Source organism: Austrofundulus limnaeus, unplaced genomic scaffold (genome assembly GCF_001266775.1).
Source record: "Austrofundulus limnaeus strain Quisiro unplaced genomic scaffold, Austrofundulus_limnaeus-1.0 Scaffold8, whole genome shotgun sequence".
NCBI lineage: Eukaryota > Metazoa > Chordata > Actinopteri > Cyprinodontiformes > Rivulidae > Austrofundulus > Austrofundulus limnaeus.
In genome coordinates, this window is record NW_013952410.1 from 4,149,709 (window position 1) to 4,158,638 (window position 8,930).

Below are 8,930 nucleotides of genomic sequence, written 5' to 3' on the forward strand. Positions count from 1 at the left end.
CTCTCAGACTGAAGAAGTCTCTTGGAAGAGAGACGAAACGTTTCATTAAAGAAGAACCCGTCCAGAGGACCTATACAATTTTTTTTCCCTTTTAACACCAGCCAAAATTTAGAAGCACAACAAACAATAAATCCACATGTAAAAGGGAGAAGACATTCAGAATAAGTCAGGAGGTGAACAGTTCCAGTTACAGCAGTGCTTTGATGGCCTGCTGGCAGATACTGGACTTGTCTCTTAACCCTACACTGGCAGGCAGGATTGAGGCAAACAAAGCCCACAGCTGTTGGCTCACTTCCTGCAGCATCCTTTCAGCAACACACCCACTGAAAAACCAGATGGAGGAAAAGGCCCCACGGATCAGGCCCTGACGATTAAGGCAAATTACACATCTGAAGTTTGGTTCTTGGTTTAAGTTTTGCTGGGAAAACGTGAAGCTTTAGAGCAGTGTTCCCAACCTTTTTACCCCCTGAGCCATTTTGTCATACCACTAATACCCACTCTGTGAAACGTAATGATGATTCTCCAAAACTATAATGTAATACAGCTAATTAATTTTAATTAATTTTAATAATTAATTTAAAATATTTTAATTAACCCCCTAGAACAGGGGTCTGCAACTTTTACAACCAAAAGAGCCATATCTGCTGCTTGACGCATTAATAAAATGTATCCAGAGCCGCAAAACAAGCTAAAACTATGATCATCAAGTGGTGGTCCGTGGGCCTTTTCGAGGCCTTTTTGGTAACCTTTACAGCCAGTGGAGGAGACGACATAAAACTAAAAAATGTATTGTGAGTTTTATTATTTATCATTTTTTATACACATCAGAACAAATGAAAAGACCATATTCATGTAAAAAAGAAAAATACTGTATATAGTTTATGCTAAATTTCACAAAAACTATTACAACTGAACTATTCAGGCATATTTTTTTCCAATTCTTATTGTTATGTATTTAAGTAAACAACAGGCTAGCATGCGCTCACATGCTTTACTTTTCGTATTAGTAGATTTGATCACATATTTGCATATAAATTGATTTATCGTGAGTACAAAAACAAAAAAATATATATTCTGTTATGTTTGGTCACATTTTCGAAGAGCCACTGCAGAGGAACCAAAGAGCCACATGTGGACCCAGAGCCTCAGGTTGCAGACCCCTGCCCTACAATGTTTAATTCTCAGGCCTTTTTTTTTTCTACTTGAATTAAACATAAAGATAAATATGTTGCCTTGACATTGAATAAGTAATTAAATAAATAATCCAGGTAATGGCAGGTGAAGGAAGCAGCAGCGTCGAAAATACATCAAATACCCAAAATGAGCAAATTCCGGGAGATTCCGAGTTTTATACAGGATTCCATTTTGTGTCAATTCCATGATTCCGTTTACATTTTCTGCGTTGTGGAAATCATAGGGCCCTACATATCTCAGTCCTATTTTTATATATTTTTTACACACCTGGGAAATTTTTCCACATACCTCTTGTAAAATGCCCACGTACCCCTGGTTGGGAATCACTGCTTTAGAGGAGCCTTGCTCACATGGAGTGGTTTTATTGGGACGCGTTGTGTGTCTGTTAAATGTGTTTGCCTGGTTCGTGTGAAAACACAAAGTCCTCCAGCATATGACTTTAGCTTTCAGGCTAAGCAGTGGTGGGCACTGCTAACTAACAAGTTAGCTTTAATAACCACTAATCTGCTAAATGAGAATCTTAGCTTCACTGATGCTAATCTGGTAAACAGATAACAATTAGTGGAAGCTAATGCTAACTGCCAAGACGACTGCCACACGTCTGCATGTCCCCCCAGCTGAAGATTGGTGAGACTGACGGAAACCTGTTGTTCGTTTTCTTTTGGTTTAATCCAGAGTTTAAGTACAAATACTTTGTTACTTGAGTAGAATTTTTGGGTATCTGTACTTTACTTGAGAAATTAATTTTAGCCTAGTTTTTGCTTCTACTTGTTACATTTTCACACAATTATCTGTACTATACTCAAAAAGGCGTGTTGTGCGTGGTGTGCTTTTATAAATAACTAGCAAAATGTTGTAATCCACCAGATCATAGAATTTCAATAATTTCAGTTGACAATATAATATATATGATGGATAATGGTAATGTTTTTGAGTGATAATTCTTACAGCTCTTTTTTGCAAAACAAAAACAGCATTTGTAATAGTCTAACATGCTTTACCCCATACCTCAGTTTGTCTCACATTTCTGTCTTTACGTGTTTTAAGTGTAAGTACTTTAAGCACAGAGACAAGTGCAGGGTTTTCAGTAAAAGAAATGATAAGCCCTCTCCTCGCTGCGATTACAGATTTTAAAATGATAGCAAAGAAAGTATCTTTTGCTGAGAGAAGCAACAAGATGCTGAGTTTCAGATCCATGTCAGCGACACCAATACAAGCCCTGATCTTTGTTTGTTCATCAACACGAGCAATCCAAACCTATCCTGGCAATCAGCCACCAATCAGGCCAATCAGAACCATAACAAACAGCCGGAGAGTGAGTGATGGTGGGACAGAGCTCTCACTGGCCTGATTGACCTCAGGATGAGGAGGCCTCGTGACTAATTGGTGTTTAAGCTCAATCACTGTCGGCACACTTCCTTCTCCCGTGGGCCTCCTAAATAGTTCTATTCTCTCTGCCAAGCCCCCCTCTTTGCCCCAATTGATGGCCCCCCCTCAGTCTGACTGTCTGGGCCGGAGGGAGGCAGCGTGGGAGTTTAATTGCCTTGTATTTCCATGAAGCCAAGTTCATTACATTAACAAGTCTGCCCCACGCTGCATACTTCGAACCTGCTGCAATTTGTTTTCGTACTCGTTAGGCTGCCAGCGAGGCAGCTTCTCCGCTCAGTTGGGCGAGGGAGAAGGTCATGGCGAGCTCGGCGTGCACAGGCATCCATTGTGACGCATCAGCTCAGTCGAGGAAACTATGACAAGGATTTAGAGCTGCGGAGAGCCCGTTGGACTCGACCCAGGAGGAACCAGGGTCTTTCTGGTTGGCATAAAAAAAAACACGAGGACTCGATGGAACGGGGAGGGGGGACGGGTAAAGTCAGGCAGCTGACTGAGAATGTAAACAGCCCCGTTTGGAGGGATGGAGAAAAATTTTGGAAATAAATTTTAACCAAGTAGGCCAAGAAAACACAACCGAGCATAATTCACCTTTTTGTCCTTGCAAAGTTTAGAAAAACAGAACAAATAAAGGGAATTTTGGATAATTAAAATGTTTTTCAGTAAATGTTATTGATACGAGAATTAAAATTATAAAATCAAAATTTAAATTATTTCATATTTTACCTAATGTACTGACAATGAATTGTGTCTGTCATCCAGATAGGAGCAAAAATATGTTTAGAGATCAAAAAACACAAATCACTGTATGTAGCTCAGATCAGCTACTTGTAAAATGTCACATCTTCATGTCCTTCACGCTGAAGACCATGAGACTGACACAAACCTGTTGATGTTCATTTATTAGTTAACTGTTAGTGGACTTATAGTTGGCAAAATCTAATTTAGTGGAAGCTAACTCGTGGAAAAATCTAAGCTAAGGAAGCTAATCAGCTAAACCAAAACTTATTTCCACTATTAGCTTATAGAGGAACAATGCCCACCACTGCCGCTGTGATTAAAAAGCACAAATAGACAATGAAAGGATGAAAGGAAATCAATGACTAATATACAAGCTTGTTTTTAATGATCATAAAGATGAAGCTCAATGCAATGAGCCAGCACCATCTGACTCTCTTTTTTTTTTTAGTAAACTAAAGACTGCAAGCAGAGAAGATCTAAAACTGAAACCGGGCTGAAATCAGCGACACACTTAGCAAACGTTTCACCACATTTCCCATCACAGTGTTTAGGTTCAATGGTGGAGAAAGTACTCAAATACTGTACTTAAGTAAAAGTACAGATAAACAGACAAATATGTACTCTAGGAAAAGTACCACATTACACATTACATTAAATTAGCCTTAGGCTAAATCTGGTGCAATGCATCAAATTATGTTTTAATTGCACACTGTCCCGAATAAATAAATCATTCATTCACATGAACATTTTACTTGAGTAAAAGTAAGTAAGTACTTGCTTTTAAAAGTACTTAAAGTATTAAAGTAAAAGTACTTGCTTAATGTATTTCCTAAAGATCTACAATATGACGTGTGCCTACAGTATGTGTATTTTTATACATCAATGATGTGTCATTTTAGCAAACAATGCTGCAGATAATGCATGTTTTTGTGTTTACCCTCTGTGACACCGCTCACACTTCTGTGCATCATCGACATTGTGACAACAACTACAGAAACTATCCTCTATCAAACCTCATTTTTTGAACCGGTTATCTTGAATAAGTTTTTTAAATAAGGCCATGAGTGGCTCATTTCCTCTGGCCGACTCTCCATGGTAGAATTGGGGGTGTTGCTACTGATGCTCCAGCAGGTGATGCAGAATCACCCCGCTCTCCTTGAAAGAGGGTCTAATGGTATTTTACTGCTTTGCAGTGGTTCAGTGGACCAATTAATTCCCCTCCTATTACAGATTACTTTCAAACTAAACAAACAAATCAAAAAAAATCATAATGTGACGTGAATGTAACTTGTACTTCAACACATTACAGAAATGTAGTGGAGTAGAAAGTAAAGATACTTCATGTAAAATGTAGTGAAGTAAAAGTCGAAAGTATCCATGATTAAAACTAAGTAAAGTACAGATACATGAAACATTTACTGGGTTTCATCATACAAGCTGATTGCTACAAACAGCTCGACCCCACTGTGTGTCTCCATTCATGACTTTCACTCATTCACACTCACTAAACATAAAGCTCACGGAGGACCAAAGCTCTCCGTGGACTCTGTGACACGTGCTCCTCTTTCACAACACCGGAGTTTCCACTTTGCCACACAGGCTAAGCTAACGTGTTGCACTTTTACAACAATAATCATAAGTTAAAAAAAGACATGCTTCCAAGAATGCTTGATTACAAAACGTGATTCACCTCGTCGTAGTAATTCAGAGACAGCGTGTACTTGACTCTTGCGCAACGATCAGCGATGTAAGAAAGCCACAGTAATGTTTGCAGAATTATTCCAAGTTTGATGCGGAAAAAAGCGAGAGATAAATAAAAACATAAAGCTAAAGAGGATGATAAAAAAAAAAACCACAGTGTTGCACTGTAAAAGTGAAAGGAAACCCTAATGAGGAGGGAGATGGGCTGGATCCAGTGGTCTGAGTGAGTGAGCGTCTCTGAAAGTGGATATGAAGGCGGATGAGCCACGCCAGCCTCCTCTGACTGCATTAACAAAATCTAATGGAACGTCTGGCTCCAGGAGGCCTCGTCATCCATTATCTGACCGTTGCCCAGCGCAACCACCGAGGCTCACCATCTCCGAGGTTGCTGCCTTGCTCTGCCGCCACACGCGACGTTCTCACTTTTTCTTACCCTCGCTGCACCCTCCTAATGAAAACGACTGGTAAATCAATTTTCTGGCACATAGGAACCAAAGATAAATAAATAAAAACAGGGTGGATGTTGTCTCCACCTGGCCTGAGGCCACAGATTGCTGAGAATTAGCAGGTGAAGAAAAGAAGATGACGGTCGTATGTCATAGATCAGATTCAATATGGGTCACATGGTGCAAAAACAAGCACAGCTTACTGTGAGGGATCACAGGTCGTCAGTGTCACTGGCTGACACACGAAGGCGGGTGATTCTGTACACACCTGTGTTTTATTTAATGTCTCCTGAGCCACTGGATACATTTTAATAAAACTCTTAGGAAATAACAAACATTTAACTGATTAACTTATGGAGTCAAGCAATTTAAAGAGTGGTCTTTGTCAAAACAAAAATCTCAATAATTTGGGAACTTTTATAAATGTTTTAAAGGGGCAATATCATGTAAAATCAATTTTTTTGAGTTTTATATCATGTTATAATGTTATACTCTCATAAAAACCATGCCCAAAGCCTTGCTTTGACTCATTCATGCATGTCTGAGAAATCCTGCAGCGTTTTTAGGAAGCCATGTTGAGGAGCAAAACGACAGGTGGGGACCAGAAATGCCCCTGGGACGTGTCTTTAAGCCAAACTTCCTCATCACGGAGCGCACCGCCCCCCCACCCCCCCCCCCCCGCACCGAAATGGGCGAGACAGAAGCGGAAGGTGGTTCTTAAAGAGACAGCGGCCAATTTCAAGGTGTTTAGAAGAGGAAGTGATGAGAAGATAAGTTTATTTTTAATTTAAACATAAAAACAGCATTTTAATAACAGCTAAAGGTGACATAGATATTTTATTATGGTATGTTATTTAAATGTATGCCTGAGAAACACATAATATTGGCCCTTCAAGATGTGTAGCTGAGAGTCGTTCTCAACATTTACTGTATAAACAAATGTCACGAGATCACATAATATCATGTGCAATCACTCATTATTTTCAAGATTTGGCATAATTTCTCTAAATAAGATAATCTTAGTTTAAAAAGTTATTTTCTCTTTTTGTTTTGTGTTTAAATTTGGAGTCCATCATTGCCATGTGCCTGTGTTCTGTTTCTGCCCTGTAAAGATTTTGGATTTTCATTTGTTGATGTTTCATGTCTGGATACTCGGTCACTGGGGATTTCAACATGAAGATATCATCAGGCAGGTCTTTTTTTGATTGCAAAGAAGTGTAAAATAAATTAATGTGTGTTTGGTTTAAAACAATCAATTTTGTTCAGTAAATTACTTCATATTCTTGACGTGTGAATGAGACGATCCATGAGGAAAATGACTTTTTAAGAACGGAGCTGATGCAAGAAAGTGGTTAAAATCTTCCTGTCCCATTTTTTTCAAATGGGGGTATTATATACTTTTCAGGCACATAATTCAATTCTATACCACAATCAAGTAACAATGTTACCTTCAGTTGTTATAAAAATGAAGTATACATCAAAAATAAATTGTTTTCGCATCATCTAAACATCTTGCAATTGGCATTTGTCTCTTTAAGAGACACTCCCACTTCAGCATGTCATCACAACAATGCTTCAGGGGAGGGGCGCTCTGTGGGATGGGAGCTCAGCTTCAGACTGAGATCCAGGGGAGGAGCTTTGAGTAAATAGGCGGTGCTTTGTACCAGCAAGCATTTAGGTCACTCCACATGGCCACAGGAGATTCAAGCATTTCTCAAATATGCATGAATGAGTCAAAGCAACATTCATGAGTATAGTTTTGATGAGGGAATGACATTACAGAATGATATAAAGCTCAAAAAATGTCGATGTTGCATAATAACTCCACTTTAAATGAGAAACTGTTGGGAAATTCCCACTTTCCAGTACAACTGGATCACAGCAAAAGTAACTGGCAAAAACACAAAAATGGAGCTGAAGGAGATTCTGATGGCTACTCTCCATTTTGTTGCATTTTCACTGGCTACTTTTGTGTACCTCCATGGTGGTTGGCCACCGTCATTTTGCAGGTAAAATAATCAACCTGCATTATGGGAGATATACTTTATGGTCAATGCTGCTTATTTTGAGACATTAACACATATTTGAAGCTCATGTGGGCCACATAAAATGCATTGGCAGACCACAATTGGCCCCTGGACCTTGAGTTAGACATGTGATTTAATGGATCATTGTTGTTGATCTATTATAATTTAATAATAATCATATTTTTACCAATGATCATAATCATGGAGCATTTTATTTAGCATATAACAATTTCTGTAAGTATATAGCATTAGTCACGTTTAGAAGAAGACGAACTAAGGAGATCTGCTCTGTTTTCAGAAAAAAAAAAAACATGTAAATACTCATATCCGTGCGGTGCACTCGAGCCTCCTTGTATCTTTCTCACCTTGAAGCAGGTGAGTGTGGTCAGCGTTGGAGTATTGGTGAGAAAGTGACATCATCATCTGAACATGGAACTGTGGCGATGAACCGGGAGGGGTGGAGGTGGTTTGTGGGTAGGTGGATAATCCCTCATTAATCCGTGGCACTTAACCCAACTCTGACTGCATCCTTTGTGTGTCTGCAGAGGGAAAGTGGTTCTCAGTGGTCCAGGGGTCAGAGGCAGGTCTGATTGAGGACATTCCCCAGGAACTCTGAAAGGAAATGAGGACACACAGGAGCTGAAGCACGAGGTTTTACCTGGTTTCAAATGTACAGTGAAAACATTCGGAAGAAATATTCCGGCAAAAATGTGTTTGTTTCTGCTGAGCCACTGTGTCCAAGGGCCATGTGACAACAGGATGTTATGAATTTAAAAAAAAATTGGATTCATGTGACTGCTGCCCACCGTGCCGCTCACGCACCAACCACACATTTTTCTTTTTTTTTCCTCCCTCTTCTGAACAAACGTTCCTTTCTGCGTTTGACTTCAGCAGCCTGTTTTCCTTCAAGCGAAGCAGCGGGGTCGTGTCAGCAGATCTCCAGATGATAATTTCTCAGCAATGTGAATTCATTATAATAAGATTCAGCTTGGGCCACGCTGAAGCGAGCTTTGTTTGCCTGCTTGGAGTTCTTTCACCAAAGCCCGAGCATGGATTACTCATACAACAGGACATAATCACGCCAGGGTCCATTAAGTGGGATGGCAGGACACCGTATCAGCATTAATCTTCCACTTAGCAGTGCAGCCCCTGAGGGAGAACAAGATGGGAGGGGAAAACCACTTTCAGCTCCACTACACTAACTTTTTTTAAAGTAAAATTGTTGCTTAAAACATTTTTGGTGATCTTGTGATTCCGTCTTTTCTCTGTTAAGACACACATTTTAGAAAACTTTAATAAAATTTCATTATATTGCATAAAAGATGTTTAGGCTCTTTTTGTTCTGTTACATTTTTCTGAAACATAGTTTTGTCAAGTCAGCATGTTTCTTGTAGATTTTTTAGCAAATCGTACATGTTATAAAATACATTTTTTC

At 39.4% G+C, this 8,930-nt stretch overlaps 1 long non-coding RNA gene across 1 annotated transcript in view; it reads left to right on the top strand.

Moving 5' to 3' along the window:
• LOC106537399 (uncharacterized) overlaps nucleotides 1-8,103 on the top strand; it is a 13,117-nt gene extending 5,014 nt beyond the window's left edge. The window contains exon 3 of the long non-coding RNA XR_001309455.1: nucleotides 7,871-8,103. This is a non-coding gene — a long non-coding RNA (uncharacterized LOC106537399). The remainder of the gene's footprint in view (nucleotides 1-7,870) is intronic.
• The last annotated feature ends 827 nt before the right edge of the window (nucleotides 8,104-8,930 follow it).